Raw genomic sequence first — 21,892 nt, 5'->3', positions numbered from 1 at the left:
TTAATTAATGGTGATTAAATGAATTCTTATTTTTTCACATTTGCTGCATGTCGTCAATTTTGTAAGGTTTGAAATTAAAACCGGTATTACAAAAGTTACTGCCCTGACCTGGAATCGAAGCTGTTTTTCGCTGGTATAAGGAGTGGTTTTACCCAATCATTTAAAGATGATTTCAATTAATCAAGTGGCGTTAAATTCAGATCAAGGTTACGATGTGTTACGGTGTGAAACAAGTGGATTGAAAAGGACAATAATGACACCAAGCATTACGATGCAGTGATGCAGCAATGCAGCGTTCCCTGGTGGTCCAGTGATTAGGATTCGGCGCTCTCACCACCGCGGCCCTGGGTCGATTTCCGGCCAGGGAAATTGCACTTGCATCAAAATTAAAACCTTATAAGAAAGAGTCACATGCATCTCATGTGGAAAAAAAAGTTTAATTTATTTAAACATCATTAATTAATCCATTGCAGAACTTCAACCATTTATTTTGCCCTGAGTACGTGAGGAAATTTTATCACGACCTCATTGTATTTGAGGAGCATGGTCCAGCCCCGGTATCTCCACCTGTGAAAGTAGGAAACTGCTGGAAATACACAACAGGACAGGTAGCCTTTGACAAAAAATTAAACCCAGGTTACAGACTCTCTTCCTTCCCCTTCCCTTTGCGGGACACTTGTTCCCCTTTAATTTTACAGACTGACTGAGTTCACTAACCGCGGGGAGAGAGTAGGTGCCTCAGTGGCCCCACTGTGCTAACATGGAAGATAACACGATGGGGATGTGGGGTGGTGGGTGGGGATCAGTGACATGTTTGTGTAAAAGGCAGCGGAGGAGAAGGATTGACAGCTGTCAGTGAGGGACAGAAGTTGTTTACGGTGAGCCAGCACATTCCCGATCAGCACAGAAGGCATTCACTGGTCAGCTGCCCTCTGCTGTACTTCTGGTCAGAGCGGTTTCCGCAGTGGAGCCGTTATCACGTTTGCTTTCCACGCGGAAGGATCCCGTGCAGCAAGATTATGTTTAAACTTGCTGTGGATGAACAGCCATGGGCGAGTTTATTCTCCTGTCAAAAGGGTGACAGTGGCTTCTCCCTTATTCTTTAATTGCTCTTTATTTCACTTCACTAAATAGATACATTTTAGTGAGAGAAATTGTTCCAGAGTGTCGCCCACTTCATCTTTTGTTCCCTTTAAAACACATAAAATGAGGCTGGGGGAATAAATACAGAAAACAAAACAGAGGGATAGAGACAAGAGGAAGAGAGAACGGGAAATACTGTCCCCACCCAGAACTAATGCAGAAACCCCTCTGCTGCGCTCGGGGTGGCCACCCACAGCCTGGATACAGTAACGTCCCAACAGCTCATTGACTGTTGGAGTGGGACCGTGCGGCGCTTCAGAAGACAGGTCGAAAAAGCAAAGTCACTGATTCGGTCCCATGTGCTTCTCCAATCAAGAATAGCAACACGCAAAAAATGCTTTTATAAAAGTTAGACCTGACCTCAGATTTGTCAAAAAGTTAGCTCGTTGGTCGAGGGGTATGACTCTCTTTTCTGGCTTGTTAATTGAAATTTGCGAGAGATCCCGGCCGAGCCCATTATTCTGTCGCGAATTTTGAAATTGCATCGAACTTTTGCAAAGAAGGACTTACATTTCTGCAGTGCCTTTCAGGAACTCATGACGCCCCAAAACGCTTTACAACCGTTGAGTTATGTTTGAAGTGATGTAGTGTGGGGAAAGATGTGCCCGAATCACCCCACATGAACCTCAACTCTTTGCGAAGGAGTTCGGTGCAAATAATCAGATGCCTCAGGGACTTGGACTTTGTTTGAATGAGTTCTGCTTGTACCTGCATTCAAGTTTGAAACAGCAACTGGGCTTCCATCTCACGGGAGCAGCGTGTAGCAGTTAGCGAGTAGGTGACGAGGTTTGGGGTTGATGTGCATCACTTTCAATATTTGAAATTTCCCCAAGCGAAGATATGATGAATCCAACTGTCCCTGTCAGCATTTTGTTCGGGTTTAATCACAGGAATATCTGCAGTCAGGAGCTGAAAAGGAATTAAAACATAAGACCGGCTTCGGGACAATCGGAATACTTCGTCACAGACAAGGCACCGGAAGGCTGGAAGGTAGATCACACCGGTTGTGGGAGAGCTGGTTGGCGGTGACATGGAAGTGTCTGCAGTGTGCGGGACCAGACTGCTTCCACGCATCCACAATGAATGTCCCTCCATTTATTTGGGAAAAGTACAACTGAGAGTGGACAAGTTCCATACCGGTCGGAGCAATCTGAAGCTTTAACTGTCTGACACCCTGGTTTGGGATATGTTGTAATTTACATTTAAGTTAGTCTCTGTGGCGCAATGGGTTAGTGCATTTGGCTATTAACCGAAAGGTTGGTGGTTAGATCCCACCCAGAGACGATGCATTTAACTGTTTTTTCCCCGAGGATTCGGTGCCGCACAGTTCCAGGTTGGCATTGTGTGTTTTGGCTGCACGAATATATTCCGCAAACATTGCCAGCTGTGCTGCTATTCAGTGAGTTCCCACTCCAATACTTTTAGAAACATTCATTTCATGTAATAACAATTTTTTACATGGATCATGTTCATCCATCCAGTCCACTAGAAATAAATTATGTTATTGGGTTTAAAGGAACGGGTGGAAATTGTCTGACCTATCGTTATGGCTTTGCTCAGATTCTGAGTTTCAACAGTCAATAGCTTGCGAAGGATTACCTCATGGCCAATGCCAAGCACAAAAAGTCTCTCAACATTCGTTTTGGAATCCGTCAAATTCGCAATGTCCTGCGAGTTGCCTTAATTCGACGACAAAGCTCGCCACTTCCTGGCCCTCCGACCGTTGGCACGTGTCGAACCGATACCTCGTCATCAGAACGCTTTCTTTAGGATTTAGATGCTCGCAGTCCAGCGTACACAATTCTTCATAGGATTTAGTTGTTGGTGTCACCAGAGCTAGAAGATTCTTCATGGGGCCATAGGTTGTTGCCCCACAGACGGTAAGGAGGATCGCCCTTCATTTGGCAGCATTCTCGTCCCCTTCCAGCTCGTTGGCCACGAAGTATTGGTCGAGTCTCTCCACGAAGGCTTCGCAATCATCCACTTCTGAGAACTTCTCCAGGATACCAACTGTTCTTTGCATTTTTGCGTGCTTGTTCATTGTCTCGTCGCCAATTGATACGCTGATAATAAAGGATGAAACTGAGTACTGTGAACAATGAGTAAGTGTGACCTTAGCTCCTGTAGTAAGACTCCAGAGTGTAGTTACCTCATGGGTGGCCTGCTTATATACCGTGCTCCCAAGGGATACTGGGATCCCTTGGGACTCCAACAGGATGGCCCTCTGGTGGTGGTGTGATACAGGTGGCCAATGGTTAAATACATAACACAAGGTGTGTATGGAAATCAACTATCAAAAGCCCTGTCATTAAGCACAGGGGTTTCCTGCAATTTTCTGATCGCAAAGCGCTTTCAGTCCTTGTCCTTAAAATTGCAGACGCGGAAATTGGGGAGTTTAATGACTTTGAAAGGAGAACATTGTTGTTTGGTGCAGTTCTGGTCAGAGAAATGTTTGTGAAAGGAACTTTTTGCAGAGAGAGGGATTGAGCATTTCAGCTTGTTGCTGAACACTCCTCTCTGGGCGCTGAGCTAAGCAGCAGTTTCTGTCGTGTCGTGGTTATCACATTTGCCTCACATGTGAAAAATTCCTGGTTCAAGCCTGGGCAGAAACATTATTTCTCAAGCAAAAACTTGTCTGCAATAAAATTGAATAAAAGCTGTTTTGGATACCTTGTTGCATGAGCAATGAACATTTAAAACCAGTCTCCTCAAATACAGATTGTGTAAAATCAGATAGGGGATAAAACTTCATCAAAGATTAAAGTTTCATGAATTATTAAAGTTCAGTTCTTGAAGTTTTGACTGTCCCTGTCAGCATTTCATTCATTCTCTGAAACAACACAATCGGTTAAAACCAGCAGATCAAAGCTCCATTTGAAACCACAAGCAACTCATTAATTATTCGCTTTTCCACAGTTCCAGAGCTCAGAGAGTTATTGTCCATCCCTGAGATGCAAGCTACCTCAGACCTGGGCCAAAGCTCCCTGTGCACCGAGCACAGTCTCGGGAAAATCCCGGGGGAGAGGTTATCCCGGTCACTGGGCCTTCCAGCAGCCCTGAACAAGTGCCCGTTCTGAAACTTTCCAGAGTAATAACTTGTAACTGGAGCATCTAACAGTAAGGACGGCCGAGCGGTCTGAGGCGCTGCTTTCATTATTTGATTAAATTATCAACTCTCCCTCAGTTCGCATTTTTATCATTGTGCAAAAGAAGATCATGGGTTCATTAATGATGTTTTCCTCTGAAAGCAACATAAAAGTTGAAGGAAAAGTCATCGCCCAATGTTGGGGCTCTATCCCACGACCCTGCAAGTAACAGTCTCATGCTCTACCGACTGGGCTAGCCAGGCTTCGTAACATTTACCCTGTCAATCCCTTTCAGAATATTGTGTGTTTCAATGGGATCGCCTCTCATTCTTCTAAACTCTGGAGAGTATCGGCCCATTCTACACAATTTCTCACCATAAGACAGTCCTCTCATCCCAGGAATCAATCTGGTGAACCTCTGTTGCACCACCTCCCAGGCAATTATTTCCTTCCTCAAAGAAGGAGACCAAAATTGTGCGCAGTATTCCAGGTGTGGTCTCACAAGGGCCCTGTACAATTGAAGCAAGACTTCCTTACTCTTGTACTATGGGCTATATATTTGGTACTATGGGCCGAATATCCTGTTTTTCCTCTGATTCTCCGGTTGTATGAAAAGTTATTAAAAATCCACAGTCGCTCAGCAAATATATTTGTATTTCCTTCAGTGTACAACGCATGTGGCTGGATTAATGATGATTCAAACAATTATTCAGTCTCTCACAGACTTGAATTATTTTTGTCAATTTGCTCTGTAAAAATGCTTTCTCTGACCAGGAAACAAACCCAGAGCGCGGCACTGAGAGCACCAAATCCTAACCACTAGACTACCAGGGAACACTGCTTGCAGCCTCTGCGATAGCTTCAAATATAGTCACCTTACAATCACAGCTGAGAATTGTGCGGTGACACGGGGTGTAACTGGATTTGCTGGGAGCAGTGTGGAGGCCCCGACCTGCGTGAGAACACCAGCGGCAGGTCGGGGCCATAAAATGAGGGGTGAGCGGCGGCCTGGGAGCAGCGTGGTGGTGTACCACGGCAAGGTACAGCGCGAGTTGGTGCAGGAGGGCGACGGCAGCGAAGAGTGATGTCATCAAAGTCCAGGTCGGTGATTGGAGCGTGGGCAGGCACAGTAGGAGCAGCGAGAGACTGTGGAGGGATGTGATCGGGGCCCAGGGGCGGCGTGAGTTCAGGGCCAGGGGCCCAGGGGCAGCACGGGCCAGCCCACACTGCGATATGTGGGGGCACTGGGTCCGTGCAGCAGAGCTGGTCTCCAGTCGTCTTGGATAACCCTTACCACTGGACCAAGACCTCGCTCTGTCAAGCCCGTGTGATGGCTGGGGTGCAACGGCCACCACACGTTAAAAAAATCCACGCACAGGTATCTTCCACCCTTCAACATGCAGTTCGGGACCTGGAATATTAGGTCCATCATTGAAACACCTGTGAACTCAGCCTTTTTTGGCGTGGAAGCAAGTCATCCTCGCTTCGAGGGACTGCCTATGATGATGATGAACTGGATTTGCTGCAGTCCGCGGGCAGCAGGTGATGAAAGCGGGCGTGAGAGTGTGAGTGGCAGGTGGGCACTTCTTCTGATGCTGTCTGACCCACGGTGGGAGTGGCCGGGGATTTTAAAGCCCTTTCATTGCACCAATGCAGGGTAAATGAAACTGTGTTTCAGGAACATTCATGTAAACAAACATGGGCACTCTGCACTGTAGACCTCGTGGTGCAACGGTAGTGTGTCTGACTCCAGATCAGAAGGCTGCGTGTTTATATCACGTCGGGGTCACTGTACTTTTCCATATTGTTCTTCCGGAATTGAGATTTTCTTTGCTGGATCACAATTTGCTTTCCCACCCATCTTTGTACCATCAGCAAACTTGGCTCCATTACGCTCGGTCCCTGTATCCCTGGGATAGGGGACGGAAGACACACCGGAGAAGTGTGAGCTTGTGGACCGGAGAAGTTGCAGCTGCTGGAGCTGTGCGTTTTATTGGGAAGGGACGGAGGGAGAGCCCGCCGAGCGACCGGAGAAGCTGAGAAGCTGCTGTGCTTTTCATCGGGTTTGACACTGTTTAAAAATGGCAGAGTGCCAAGTTTTCTCTCCCTACTGCCCATGTGCGAAGGTGTCGGCAGTGTTTTCGGCGCAGGCATTTGGCTCCGCCCCCCACTTCATCATCGACACCACACCAGGACTCCGGGGACTGTACACAGCGGCCAGGATGGGGCGAGTTTTTCCCCGCGCCGTTTCCAGCGCGCAAAGTCGGTGCGCTTGAGGTCAGTGCGCCGACAAAACTGCTTGGGGAAAACCTAGCCCTTGAAGAGTAAGGAGTACACTGAAGGAAATACAAATATGTTTGCCGAGCAACTGTCAAATTTTAATAACTTTTTATACAACCGTCGAATCAGCAAAAAAACAGGACACTCGCCCCATAGTACCTAATATATAGCCCACAGTACAAGAGTAAGGAAGTCTTGCTACAATTGTACAGGGCCCTGGTGAGACCACACCTGGAGTACTGCGCACCGTTTTGGTCTCCTTATTTGAGGAAGGAAATAATTGCCTCGGAGGTGGTACAACACAGGTTCACCAGATTGATTCCTGGGATGAGAGGACTGTCTTAAGTTGAGAGATTGTGGAGAATGGGCCGATACTCTCCGGAGTTTAGAAGAATGAGAGGTGATCTCATTGAAACACACAATATTCTGAAGGGGATTGACAGGGTAGATGCTGAGAGATTGATTCCCCCGGGCTGGAGTGTCTAGAACCAGGGGGCACAGTCTCAGGTTAAGGGGTCGGCCATTTAAGACAGAGATGAGGAGGAATTTCTTCACCCAGAGGGTTATGAATCTGTGGAATGCTCTGCCCCTGTGGATGCTGAGTCTCTGAATATATTCAAGTCTGCGTTAGATAGATTTTTGGAGTCTCGGGGAATCAATTGATCGGGAGATCGAGCGGGAAAGTGGAGTTGAGATCAACGATCAGTCATGATCTTATTGAATGGTGGAGCAGGCTTGAGGGGCCGTATGGCCTACTACTGCTCCGATTTCTTATGTTGTTATCTGTGCTGTCTCTGTGAAAGAAATTTCCAATTAGTCCCATTCCCCAGCACCCTGCAAATGTTTCTTTTTCAACGATATTTCCCTTTGGAAAGTTAATATTAAATCTGCTTCCAAAACCCGGTCAGGCAGAAAAATATTCACATTAATTTTATACAGTCCCATTTTAAACAGGCTTTGCATGTCATGAATTATTATCCCTTCCCATTTTACACACAGCATTTTAGGACATTGCTTTAAAATGTTTGGCGCCTGTGACACCAGCCATTGTTAGATTTAGTCACACACCATCCTGACTTGGAAATATATCGGTCGTTCCTTAATCGTCACTGGGTTAAAAGCCGAGAACTCCCTCCCTAACAGCTCTGTGGGAGCATCTTCACCACACGGGCTGCAGCGGTTCAAGATGGTGCTCACCACTATTGTGTTCTTCACACAGATGAGGCTGCACACAGAGAGATTAAAGTAACAGTGACCTCAGTCTTTAATAAGACATTCCAGTGTGAGGAACAGGCCTCAGGGACCGGCTTATATATAGTGCTCCCATGGGATGCTGGGATCCCTTGGGACTTCAGGGGATGAGCTCCCTAGTGGCGGAACATGGGAGTGCATGCTTTACAGATACACAACATCACTCCCCGCAAAGTCAAAGTGAAAACTATTTACAAGGTGAGGCGGTCGGGAGCCTTTCTTTCCCTGGTGGACCGCCTCAGTACAAATGTCTGTTCTGGTGTGCTGTCTGTGCCCTCGCTGGGCTGCGTGTTGTTAGCCCTGCAGGGCTGCTGGGTGAGCCTGGCCTTGCTGGGCTGTTGGGCGTGATGGGTTCGATTTCCTGGTCCGGCGTGGTGTCGTTGATCCTTGGGGTGTGTGTTGTGGACTCGAAAAAGGTGGTGTCTGCTGTGGGTTGATCAGGGCAGTCTGTGAACCGCAGCCTCGTTTGTTCCAGGTTTCTGCAAATTTGTCCATTGTCCAGTTTGACGACAATACCCGATTCCCTTCTTTAGCTATCACCGTGCCTGCGATCCACTTGGGACCATGTCCATAGTTTAGCAAATACACAGTGTCATTCAGATCAATTTCCCGTGACACAGTGGCGCGACCATCGTTTACATTTTGCTGCTGCCACCTGCTCTCTACCTGATCATGCAGGTTGGGGTGAACCAGCGAGAGTCTCGTTTTAAGTGTCCTTTTCATGAGTAGCTCAGCCGGGGGCACCCCTGTGAACGAGTGGGTTCTCGTGCGGTAGCTGAGCAGTACTCGCGACAGGTGGGTTTGGAGTGAGCCTTCTGTGACTCGTTTAAGGCTCTGTTTGATGGTTTATACTGCCCGCTCTGCCTGCGCATTGGAGGCTGTTTTAAACGGGGCGAGGTGATATGTTTGATCCCGTTGCGGGTCATGAATTATTTAAATTCGACACTGGTGAAACATGGACCGTTGTCAATGACCAGTAGGCCAGGCAGTCCGTGGGTGGCAAACATGGCCCTCAGGCTTTTAATGGTGGCGGTGGCGGTGCTTCCCGACATTATTTCACATTTAATCCATTTTGAAAAAGCATCCACCACCACCAGGAACATTTTACCGAGAAACGGGCCCGCATAGTCGACATGGATCCTCGACCATGGTCTCGAGGGCCAGGACCACAAACTTAGTGGTGCCTCTCTGGGCGCATTGTTCAACAGAGCAGATATGCTGCATTGCCGTACACAGGACTCGAAGTCAGAGTCGATACCGGGCCACCACACGTGGGATCTGACTATTGCTTTCATCATTACTATACCCGGGTGTGTGCTGTGGAGATCCGAGATGAACGTCTCCCTGCCCTTTTTTGGTAGCACTACACGGTTACCCAACAACAGGCAATCTGCCTGAATGGACAGCTCGTCCTTTCGCCGCTGGAACGGCTTGATTAGCTCTTGCATTTCAACGGGGATGCTGGCCCTGCTCCCATGCGGTACACAGTTTTTTATTAGGGACAGCAGAGAATCTTGGCGGGCTGTGACAGGTGAATTATAATTTGCAAATGCTTCCATGACCATCAACACGTCTGCGGGCTACACCACCATCAACAAGTTTGCAGGCAGCACCATTTCCACCCCTGTAATGGGCAATAGTAGCCGACTGACAGCATTCACACAGATCTTGGTGCCTGGCCTGTGGCGGATGGTATAGTTAGAGGCTGATAGCACGAGTGCCCACCTTTGTATGCGGGCTGAGGCATTAGTATTTATCCCCTTGTTTTCAGTGAACAGGGATGTGAGGGGTTTGTGATCGGTTTCCAGCTCAAATTGGAGGCCAAACAGATACGGATGCATTTTCTTTACCACCAACACACACACTAATGCCTCTTTCTCAATCATACTGTAGGCCCTCTCGGCCTTAGACAAGTTCCTGGAATAATAGGCGACAGGTTGCAACTTCCCCGCAACGTTAGCTTGTTGTAATACACACCCGAATGCGTACGACGACGCTTCACTTGCTCGCACAAGTCTTTAACACCGGTTATACAATACAAGCAGCTTGTTGGAGCATAAAATGTTTCTGGCTTTCTCAAAAGCAATTACTTGTCTTTTTCCCCATACCCAGTTCTCACCTTTGCGCAATAACACATGTAGGGGCTCTAAAAGGGTGCTTAACCCTGGTAGGAAGTGACCAAAATAGTTGAGGAGGCCCAGAAACGGCCGCAGCTCCATGACGTTCTGTGGCCTGGACGCGTTCCTGATAGCCTCTGAATTGGCGTCTGTGGGCCGAATGCCATCTGCTGCGATCTTTCTCCCCAAATACTCCACTTCTGTTGCCATGAAGACACATTTCAACCTCTTCAGCCACAGCCCTTTGCGATCCAGTCGCTGGAGGACCTCCTCCAGGTTTTGTAGGTGCTCAGCGGTGTTCCGACCCATGACCAATATGTTGTCCTGAAAGATCACTGTGCATGGTACGGACTTGAGTAGGCTCTCCATGTTTCTCTGGAAGATCGCTGCAGCCGACTGAATTCCAAACGGGCATCTGTTGTAGACGAACAGTACCTTGTGCGTGTTAATGCAGGTGAGGCTCTTCGAAGACTCCTCCAGCTCCTGAGTCATGTAAATCGAAGTCAGGTCGAGCTTGGTGAACGTCTTGCTTCCTGCCAGCGTCGCAATTAGGTTGCCTGCCTTAGGTAGCGGGTATTGGTCCTGTAGCGAGAAACGATTAATAGTTACTTTATAATCGCCGCAAATCCTGACTGTGCCATCACTTTTGAGTACTGGAACAATTGGGCTAGCCCACTCGCTGAATTCCACTGGGGAGATGATGCCCTCGAGTTGCAGCCTGTCCAGCTCAATTTCCACTCTCTTCCTCATCATGTGAGGTACTGCTCGCGCCTTGTGGTGAATGGGTCGTGCCTCTGGGACCAAGTGGATCCGCAACTTCGCCCCAGAAAAGTTTTCAAATCCTGGCTCAAAAAGGGAAGGAAATTTTTTAAGAGCCTGGATACATGAGGCCTCATCGACATGTGATAGCGCTCAGATGTCATCCCAGTTCCAGCGGATTTTTCCCAGCCAGCTCCTTCCAAGCACTGTGAGGGTCATCGCCCGGGACAATCCAGAGTGGCAGTACATGCACCATGCCCTCGTAGGTGACCTTGACCATGGCGCTGCCCAGGACAGTGATAAGCTCTTTGGTGCATGTTCTCAGTTTCGTGTGGATGGGACTCAGGGCTGAACTGAATGCCTTGTTGCATCACAGTCTCTCAAACATCTTTTTACTCATGATGGATTGGCTGACGCCAGTGTCCAGTTCCATGGCTACGGCTAAGCCATTCAATTTTACGTGCAGCATAATAGGTGGACATTTCGTCGAAAATGTGTGCACCCCGTGTACTTCAGCATCTGCCTCCTCTCTCGAAGGCTCTAAATTGCTTTGATCCACTATGGACCGATCTTCCTCCGCCACATGGTGGTTAGCAGGTTTTGCAGAGCTTGCAGCTTGTTTGCAAGCTGATTGGAGGTGCTCCATTGTTCCACAGCACTTGCAAACGTACCCTTTGAAGCATCATGAATATGCTGAATGGAAGCCTCCACAACGCCAACAAGCTGTGAATTGCCTTGCATTTATTCTTTGTTGGGGACTCTGAGTCATCTGGATCACCTGAGGCCTGCTGGCAGTTACAAACTCGTGGGTTCTGCCCTGTACATTTCTGCTCGCAAACACAGTTCCGGTTAAGTTATGAACATTGCTAGCACTTGTGTGCTGAGAGATTTGTTGGGTGTTATCACTGGTGGACATAAACACCTGTACTGTCGCAATGGCCTTATTGAGGGTCGGTGTCTCTACAGTCAAACTTTTTCGTAGGATGGTCTCTTGGCCAAAGCCCAGTACAAAAAGGTCTCTGAGCATTTTCTCCGGGCAGCCATCAAACTCACATTGTCCTGCAAGTTGCCTTAGCTCGGCGACGTAGCTCGCCACTTCCTGACCGTCAGATCGCTGGCAAGTGGAGAACCGATACCTCTCCATCAGCACGCTCTCCCTCAGGTTAAGATGCTCCCGAACCACGGTACACAGCTCTTCATATGACTTTTCTGTGGATTTCACCGGAGCCAGAAGATTCTTCATGAGGCTTCAGGTCGGTGCCCCACAGACTGTGAGGAGGACCGCCCTCCTTTTTGCAGCGCTTCCTTCTCCATCCAGCTCGTTGGCTACAAAGTACTGGTCTAGCCGTTCGACATCGGCTTCCCAGTCCTCACCCTCCGAGAACTTCTCCAGGATGCCCGCAGTTTGCTGCATCCTTGCGTTGGATTCGTATTCTCGTCGCCAGTTAATGTGTTCCTAAAACAGATGAGGCTGCACACAGGGAGGTTAAAGTAACAGTGACCTCAGTCTTTAATAAGACACTCTAGAGTGAGGTACATGCCTTGGGGGCCGGCTTATATACAGTGCTCCAAAGGGATGCTGGGATCCCTTGGGACTTCAAGGGATGAGCTCCCTGGTGGTGGAACATGGGAGTGCATGCTTTACAGATACACAACAACCACCAGCTTCTCAAGGGCAATTAAGGTTGGGCAATAAATTCTGGCCTTGCCAGTGACACCTTGATCCTGTGAACTCATGTGAAAAAACACTATTTTAGGAGTCTGGTACAAAATATTAATTGCTGACGACACCAGGAATCTGGGGAAACTTTTGTCAAATTGGGCTTAAAACTGGAGCGGTAATTCTACCGTGCACAAATAATAGAATCAGTATTGAAGGTCAAATCACATGGTGCTCATTTTCAGAATCAACGCAGTAAGATTTGAAATAAAGTGAAGGAATTTTATGGTGAAAGGATTTGGAAATTAAATGTGACTTGTACTTCGGTCTTTAATTAAACTTTGTGGCGTCTGTCTGCCGTTCATGTCTCTGTTGAATAAGGAAGGAGGGGTTTGATATTGACCAGACTGCACTACTCCTGATATTTGTGAGCTCATCGGTTATAATGCGATGTTTGTACCCATTGGTCAGTGCCAACTTTCGCTCAGCTGTTACTTCGTGATAGCAACTTTGTGAAAAGTTTGAATTGGTCTTAATTCAGTCACTGCCTGGTGTTTTTGTTGTCATTGCAATCCCCTTCTTTCACACTGAAACAAATCGTAACCGTGTTTTTAAATTAGCAGTGTGAGATATTGAGAGAGCATCTTTAAATGCTTCACAAAACCATTCCGATCCCTTCAGCTTCCAGGGTTCAATTCCCAGTTAGTGAAGTAATTTTGCTACCACCGTTTTTAATTAAAATGAAGTAATTTAACTAAATTACATAGATGACCCAAAGCACTTCAGAGTGGTGTCAAAACAAATGAGTTGGTAATTAGAAATAAGGAATGTCAGAAGTTGGACTTAAGTTTCTGGGATGGAGTATAAATAACCCTCTGTGCACTGGAACTGGGAAGGGTGAATAATGAATCAATTGTTTCCGGGTTTGAAATGCAGCTTTGATCTGCTGGTATTAACCGATAGCATTGTTGAGCAGAATGAAAGAAATGCTAACATGATCACTGAGGGTCAGTCGAAACTTCAACAACTAATTTTAATAATTTGTGAAACTTTAATCTTTGAGGAAGTTTTATTCCCTTTCTGATTTTACACAGTCTGTATTTTAGGAGACTTGTTTTAAATGTTCTTCATGGAATCAGAGAAGTTTACAGCACAGAAGGAGGCCATTGTTGCATGAGCAATGAACATTTAAAACCAGTTTTTGTTTCAAAAATAATGTTTCCGCCCGGGATTGAACCGGGGACCTTTCGTGTGTGAGGCGAACGTGATAACCGCTACACTACGGAAACTGCTGCCTAGTGCAGTGCCCAGAGAGAAGTGTTCAGCAACAAGCTGAAATGCTGAATCCCTTTTTCTGAAAAAATTCCTTTCACAAACATTTCTCTGACCGAAACGGCACAAAACAAAAATGTTCCTTTCAAATGTGCCAATTATTTTCATTAAACTTTTATTTTGCTTTCGTGGGATAACATAATTAATGATTCGATAATTTTCTTTTGCACAATGAAAGAAATACTAACTGAGGGAGAGTCAATACGTCAATAATTTGTTCTGTGCTCTGCATGTTTGTAATGTCGCCAAGTTTGCTGATGATACAAAGATATGGTGGGAAAGCAAGTTGTGAGGAGGACGCAAACAATCTGCAAAGCGATATTGATAGGCTCAGTGAGTGGGCAGAAATTTGTCAGATGGAGTATAATGTGGGAAATATGAGGTTATCCACTGTGGTAGCAATAATAAAAAAGCAAATCATTATTTAAATGGGGAGAGATTAAGAAATGCTGCGGTGCAGAGGGACCTGGGGGCCCTTGTACATGAAACACAAAAGGTTAGTATGCAGAAACATCCTCTCTGCATCCACCTTGTCAAGCCCCCTCATAATCTTACACGTTTCCATAAGATCACCTGTCAATCTTCTGAATTCCAATGAGTAGAGGCACAACCTACTCAACCTTTTCTAATAAGTTAGCCCCCTCATCTCCGGAATCAAACTAGTGAAAATTCTCTGAACTGCCTCCAAAGCATCTATATCCTTTCTTAAATATGGAAACCAAAACTGCACGCAGTGTTCGAGGTCTGGCCTCACCAATACCCTGTATAGCTGCAGCAAGACTTCTTTGTTTTATACTCCATCCCCTTTGCAATAAATTCCAAGTTTCCATTGGCCTTCCTGATCACTTGCTTTACCTGCATCCTAACCTTTTGTGTTTCATGCACAAGTACGCGCAGCTCCTGCTGTACTGCAGCACTGTGCAATTTTTCTCCTTTTAACTAATAACTTGTTCTTTAATTTTTTCTGCCAAAATGCATAACCTTGCACTTTCCAACATTATACACCATCTGCCAAATTTTTGACCACTCACTTAACCTGGCTATGTCTTTTGCAGATTTTTTGTGTCCTCCTCACACATTGCTTTTCCTCCCATCTTTGTATCATCAGCAAACTTGGCTACATTACATTCGGTCCCTTCATCCAATATAGATTGTAAAGATTGGGGTCCCAGCACTGAGCCCTGCAGCACCCCACTAGTTACTGATTGCCAACCAGAGAATGAACAATTTATCCCGACTCTCTGTTTTCTGTTAGATAGCCAATCCTCTCTCCATGCTAATATATTACCCCGAACCCCGGGAACTTTTATCTTGTGCATTAATCGTTTATGTGGTACCTTGTCAAAATGCCTTCTGGAAGTCCAAATACACCACATCCACTGGTTCCCCTTTATCCACCCTGTTCATTACACCCTCAAAGAATTCCAGCAAATTTGTCAAACATGACTTCCCTTTCATAAATCTATGCAGACTCTGCCTGACTGAATTATTTGTTTCCAAAAGTGGGAGGAGCAGTGACCGGTGGAGGTGTGAGCAGCGGCCTATAAAGCCCCAGCGGGAGTCCGGGGATTGGCGGCAGTCGGAGGAGCAGCGGCTGGAGCAGCAGCGAGCAGCGAGCTACAGCTGGTGCAGGGTCAAAAGTAAAAAAGAAGTCACAAGTAATCAAAGGGTGAAGTCACAGCCAAGAGGGTAAGTGATTGGCTGGTTGAGTGGTGAGTAGTTTTCTGTTTCTTTGATTTCTTCTTGTTCTTAGCAGCAAGGAAACTTTGGAATTGTTGCCAAATTCAGTAAGTCTAATGGTTAAGTCATAGCAGGAGAGCTCGGACACATGCCATGCTCCCCCTGTGCTATGTGGGAAGTCAGGGACGCTTCCAGTGTCCCGGATGACTATATGTGCAGCAAGTGTATCCATCTGCAGCTCCTGACAGGCCACAATGTGGCACTGGAGCTGCGCACGGATTCACTCTGGAGCATCCGCAATGCTGAGGATGTCGTGAATGGCACGGTTAGTGAGTTGATCACACGTAAGTAAAGGTTACTCAGGCAGAGAGGGAATGGATAAACATCAGGAAGAGCAGTGGAAGGAAGACAGTGCAGGAGTCCCCTGCGGTCATCCCCCTGCAAAACAGATACACCACTTTGGGTACTGTTGGGGGAGATGACTCATCAGGGGAAGGCAGCAGCAGCCAAGTCCATGGCACCATGGGTGGCTCTGCTGCACAGGAGGGCAGGAAAAAGAGTGGGAGAACTATAGTGATAGGGGATTCTATTGTAAGGGGAATAGAGAGATGTTTCTGCGGCTGCAATCGAGACTCCAGAATGGTATGTTGCCTCCCTGGTGCAAAGGTCAAGGATGTCTCGGAGTGGCTGCAGCGCATTCTGGAGGGGGTGGGTGAATAGCCAGCTGTCGTGGTATATATGGGTACCAATGATATCGGGGAAAACGGGATGAGGTCCTCCAAGCTGAGTTTAGGGAGCTAGGAATTAAATTAAAAGGTAGTAATCTCAGAATTGCTACCAGTGCCACGAGCTAGTCAGAATAGGAAATGCAGGATAGCTCAGATGAATATATGGTTTGATGAGTAGTGCAGGAGGGTGAGATTCAAATTCCTGGGACATTGGAACCGATTCTGGGGGAGGTGGGACCAGTACAAATCGGACGGTCTGCACCTGGTCAGGACCGGAAACAATGTCTAGGGGAATGTTTGCACGTGCTGTTGGGGAGGGGTTAAACTAATATGGCAGGGGGATGGGAACCTATGCAGGGAGATAGAAAGAAGTAAAATGGGGGCAGAAACAAAAGATAGAAAGAAGAAAAGTAAAAGTGGAGGACGGAGAAACACAAGGCAAAAATCAAAAAGGGCCACATTACAGCAAAATTCGAAAGGGACAAAGTGTATTAAAAAGACAAGCCTGAAGTCTCTGTGCCTCAATGCGAGGATTATTCGTAATAATGTGGATGAATTCACTCAGAGGCAGCAATTCACGAATATGTTATAATTGGGATTCCAGAGACATGGCTCCAGGGTGACCAAGGCTGGGAACTCAACATCCTGAGGAATTCAACATTCAAGAAGGATAGACAGAAAGGAAAAGGAGGTCGGGGAACGATGCTGGTTAAAGAGGAAATTAACGCAATATTAAGGAAGGACATTAGCTTGGATGGTGTGGACTCTGTATGGATAGAGCTGAAGAATACCAAAGGGCAGAAAACACGAGTGGGAGTTGTGCACAGACCACCAAACAGTAGTAGTGAGTTTGGGGACAGTATCAAACAAGAAATTATGGCTGCGTGCAATAAAGATACAGCAGATATCATGGGCGACTTTAATATACATATAGATTGGGCTAACCAAACTGATAGAAATACGGTGGAGGAGGATTTCCTGGAGTGTATTAGGGATGGTTTTCTAGACAAATATGTCGAGGAACCAACTTGAGGGCTGGCTATCCTAGACTCGGTGATGTATAATGAAAAAGGACTAATTAGCAATCTTGTTGTGCGAGGCCCCTTGGAGAAGAGTGACCATAATAGGGTAGAATTCTTTATTAAGATGGAGATTGAAACATTTAATTCAGAGACTCGGGACCTGAAATTGAGGAAAGGTAACTTCGATTGCATGAGATGTGAATTGGCTAGAATAGACTGGCAAATGAGACATAAAAGGTTGACGCTGGATAGGCAATGGCAAACATTTAAAGATCACATGGATGAACTTCAACAATTGTACATCCCTGTCTGGAGAAAAAATAAAACGGGGAAGGTGGCTCAACCATGGCTAATAAGGGAAATTAGGGATAGTGTTAAATGCAAGGAAGAGACCTATAAATTTGCCTGAAAAAGCAGCAAACCTGAGGACTGGAAGAAATTTAGAATTCGGTAGAGGAGGACAAAGGGTTTAATAAGGAGTGGGAAAATAGAGTATGAGAGGAAGATTGCTGGGAACATAAAAACTGACTGCGAAAGCTTCTGTCGATATGTGAAGAGAAAAAGATTAGTGAAGACAAACGTCGGTCACTTGCAGTCAGATTCAGGTGAATTTATAATGGGGAACAAAGAAATGGCGGACCAGCTAAACAGATACTTTGGTTCTGTCTTCACGAAGGAAGACACAAATAACCTTCCTAATGTACTCAGAGACCGAGGGTCCAGCGAGAAGGAGGAACTGAAGGAAATCTTTATTAGTCAGGAAATTGTGTTGAGGAAATTGTTGGGATTGAAGGCTGATAAATCCCAGGGCCAGATAGTCTGCATCCCAGAGTAGTTAAGGAAGTAACCCTCGAAATAGTGGATGCATTGGTGATCATTTTCGAACAGTCTATCGATTCTGGATCAGTTCCTATGGACTGGAGGGTAGCTAATATAACACCACTTTTTTAAAAAGAAGGAAAAGAGAAAACGAGTAATTATCGACCGGTTAGCCTGACATCAGAAGTGGGGAAAATTCTGGAATCAATTATTATGGATGAAATAGCAAAGCATTTGGAAAGCAGTGACAAAATCAGTCCAAGTGAGCATGGATTTAGGAAAGGGAAATCATGCTTGACAAATCTTCTAGAATTTTTTGAGGATGGAACTCGGAGAGTGGAAAAGGGAAAACCAGTGGATGTAATGTATTTGGACTTTCAAAAGGCCTTTGACAAGGTCCCACACAAGAGATTAGTGTGCAAAATTAAAGCACATGGTATTGGGGGTAATGTATTGACATGGATAGAGAACTGGTTGGCAGACAGGTAGCAGAGAGTCGGGATAAATGGGTCCTTCTCAGAATGACAGGAAGTGACTAGTGGGGTGCTGCGGGGCTCAGTGCTGGGACCTCAGCTATTTACAATATACATCAATGATTTTGATGAAGGAATTGAGTGTTATATCTCCAAGTTTGCAGGTGACTCTAAGCTGCGTGACAATGTGAGCTGTGAAGAGGATGCTAAGAGGCTGAAGAGTGACTTAGAAAGGTTAGGTGAGTGGGCAAATACATGGCAGATGCACTATAATGTGGATAAATGTGATGTTATCCACTTTGGTGGCAAAAACGTGAAGGCAGATTATTATCTGAATGGCGGCAGATTAGGAAAAGGGAAGGTGCAACGAGACCTGGCTGTCATGGTACATCAGTCATTGAAAGTTGGCATGCAGGTACAGCAGGCGGTGAAGAAGGCAAATGGCATGTTGGCCTTCATAGCTGGGGGATTTGAGTATTGGAGCAGGAAGGTCTGACTGCAGTTGTACAGGGCCTTGGTGAGGCCTCACCTGGAATATCGTGTTCAGTTTTGGTCTCCTAATCTGAGGAAGGATGTTCTTGCTACTGAGAGAGTGCAGCGAAGGTTCACGAGACTGATTCCCTGGATGGCAGGACTGACATATGAGGAGAGACTGGATTGACTGGGCCTGTATTCACCGGAGTTTAGAAGAATAAGAGGGGATCTCAAAGAAACATATAAAATTCTGATGGGACTGGACAGGTTAGAGGGAGGAAGAATGTGCCCGATGTTGGGGAAGTCCAGAACCAGGGGTCAGAGTCTAAGGGATAAGGGGTAAGCCATTTAGGACCGAGATGAGGAGAAACTTCTTCACTCAGAGAGTTGTTAACCTGTGGAATTCTCTGCCGCAGAGAGTTGTTGATGCCAGTTCATTTGATATATTCCAGATGGAATTAGCTGTGGCCTTTATGGCTAAAGGGCTCAAGGGGTATGAAGAGAAAGTAGGAAAGGGGTACTGAGGTGAATGATCAGCCACGATCTGATTGGAATGTAGAAACATAGAAAATAGTTGCAGGAGTTGGCCATTCGGCCCTTCGAGCCTGCACACCATTCAATGAGTTTATGGTTGAACATGCAACTTCAGTACCCCATTCCTTCTTTCTCGCCATACCCCTTGATCCCCCGAGTAGTAAGGGCTACGTCTAACTCCTTTTTGACTATATTGAGTGAATTTGTCTCAACAACTTCCTGTGGTAGAGAATTCCACAGGTTCACCACTCTCTGGGTGAAGAAGTTTCTCCTAGTCACGGTCCTAAATGGCTTACCCCTTATCCTTAGACTGTGACTCCTGGTTCTGGACTTCCCCAACATTGGGAACATTCTTCCTGCATCTAACCTGTCTAAACCCGCCAGAAGTTTAAACATTTCTATGAGATCCCCTCTCATTTGTCTAAACTCCAGTGAATCCAGTCTTTCTTGATATGTCAGTCCCACCATCCCGGGAATCAGTCTGGTGAACCTTCGCTGCACTCCCTCAATAGCAAGAACGTCCTTCTTCAAGTTAGGAGACCAAAACTGTACACAATACTCCAGGTGTGGCCTCACCAAGGCCCTGTACAACTGTAGTAACACCTCCCTGCCCCTATACTCAAATTCCCTCGCGATGATGGCCAACATGCCATTTGCTTTCTTAACCGCCTGCTGTACCTGCATGCCAACCTTCAATGACTGATGTACCATGACACCCAGGTCTCGTTGCACCTCCCCTTTTCCTAATCTGTCACCATTCAGATAATAGTCTGTCTCTCGGTTTTTCAACCGAAGTGGATAACATCACATTTATCCACATTATACTTCATCTGCCATGCATTTGCCCACTCACCTAACCTATCCAAGTCACTCTGCAGCCTCATAGCATCCTCTTCGCAGCTCACACTGCCACCTAACTTAGTGTCATCTGCAAATTTGGAGACAGTACATTTAGTCCCCTCGTCTAAATCATTAATGTACAATGTAAACAGCTAGGGCCCTTGCGGTACCCCACTAGTCACTGCCTGCCATTCTGAAAAGTGCCCATTTACTCCTAATCTTTGCTCCCTGTCTGCCAACTAATTTTCAATCTACGTCAGCACACTACCCCCAATCCCATGTGCATTACATTTGCACACTAATCTCTTGTGTGGGACTTTGTCGAAAGCCTTCTGAAAGTCCAAATACACCACATCAACTGGTTCTCCCTTGTCCACTCTACTGGAAACATCCTCAACAAATTCCAGAAGATTTGTCAAGCATGATTTCCCTTTCACAAATCCATGCTGACTTGGACCTATCATGTCACCTCTTTCCAAATGCGCTGCTATGACATCCTTAATAATTCATTCCATCAATTTCACCACTACTGATGTCAGGCTGACCGGTCTATAATTCCCTGCTTTCTCTCTCCCTTATTTTTTAAAAAGTGGGGTTACATTGTCTATCCTCCACTCCATAGGAACTGATCCAGAATCTATGGAGTGTTGGAAAATGACTGTCAATGCATCCGCTATTTCCAAGGCCACTTCCTTAAGTACTCTGGGATGCAGACCATCAGGCCTGGGGATATATCGGCCTTCAATCCCATCAGTTTCCCCAACACAATTTCCCGACTAATAAGGATTTCCCTCAGTTCCTCCTTCTTACTAGAACCTCTGACCGCTTTTATATCCGGAAGATTGTTTGTGTCGTCCTGAGTGAATACCGAACCAAAATACTTGTTCAATTGGTCTGCCATTTCTTTGTTCCCAGTTATGACTTCCCCTGATTCTGACTGCAGGGGACCTACGTTTGTCTTTACTAACCTTTTTTTCTTTACATATCTATAGAAGCTTTTGCAGTCCATTTTAATGTTCCCTGCAAGCTTCCTCTCATACTCTATTTTCCCTGCCCTAATCAAACCCTTTGTCCTCCTTTGCTAAGTTCCAAATGTCTCCCAGTCCCCGGGTTCGCTGTTATTTCTGGCCAATTTGTATGCCACTTCCTTGGCTTTAATACTATCCCTGATTTCCGTTGATAGCCACGGTTGAGCCACCTTCCCTTTTTTATTTTTACACCAGACAGGGATGTACAATTGTTGCAGTTCATCCATGCGGTCTTTAAATGTCTGCCATTGCCCATCCACTGTCAACCCCTTAAGTATCATTCGCCAATCTATCCTAGCCAATTCATGCCTCATACCTTCAAAGTTACCCTTCTTTAAGTTCTGGACCATGGTCTCTGAATTAACTGTTTCATTCATGCGGCTCGAAGGGTCGAATGGCCTTTGCCTGCACCTATTTATTTCTGCACGCAGAGTGTTGTGGGGATCTGGAACTCACTGCCTGAAAGGGTGGTAGAGGCAGAAACACTCACCACATTTAACAAGTGCTTGGATGTGACCTGAAGTGCTGTAACCTGCAGGGTTATGGACCTAGAGCTGGAAAGTGGGATTAGGCTGGATAGCCTCTTGTTGGCCGGCGTGGACACGATGGGGCGAATTGGCCTCCTTCCGTGCTGTAAACTTCAATGATTCTATGAACTCCTTCACA

The 21,892-nt window shown here is 46.2% G+C and overlaps 1 protein-coding gene and 2 non-coding genes across 4 annotated transcripts in view; 1 reads left to right on the top strand and 2 right to left on the bottom strand.

Annotated features, from left to right (window-relative positions):
• LOC139239597 (zinc finger protein 664-like) overlaps positions 1-21,892 on the bottom strand; it is a 351,778-nt gene that overhangs the window by 87,875 nt on the left and 242,011 nt on the right. The gene's annotated exons all lie outside the window — the stretch shown is intronic.
• Positions 2,354-2,427, top strand: trnan-auu (transfer RNA asparagine (anticodon AUU)). Its single transcript has one exon. It is a non-coding gene; the product is annotated as a tRNA-Asn (tRNA).
• On the bottom strand, positions 13,513-13,585 carry trnav-cac (transfer RNA valine (anticodon CAC)). Its single transcript has one exon. It is a non-coding gene; the product is annotated as a tRNA-Val (tRNA).

Source organism: Pristiophorus japonicus, chromosome 28 (assembly GCF_044704955.1).
Source record: "Pristiophorus japonicus isolate sPriJap1 chromosome 28, sPriJap1.hap1, whole genome shotgun sequence".
Taxonomy (NCBI): Eukaryota; Metazoa; Chordata; class Chondrichthyes; family Pristiophoridae; genus Pristiophorus; species Pristiophorus japonicus.
This window is presented reverse-complemented; position numbering and strand designations above follow the sequence as displayed.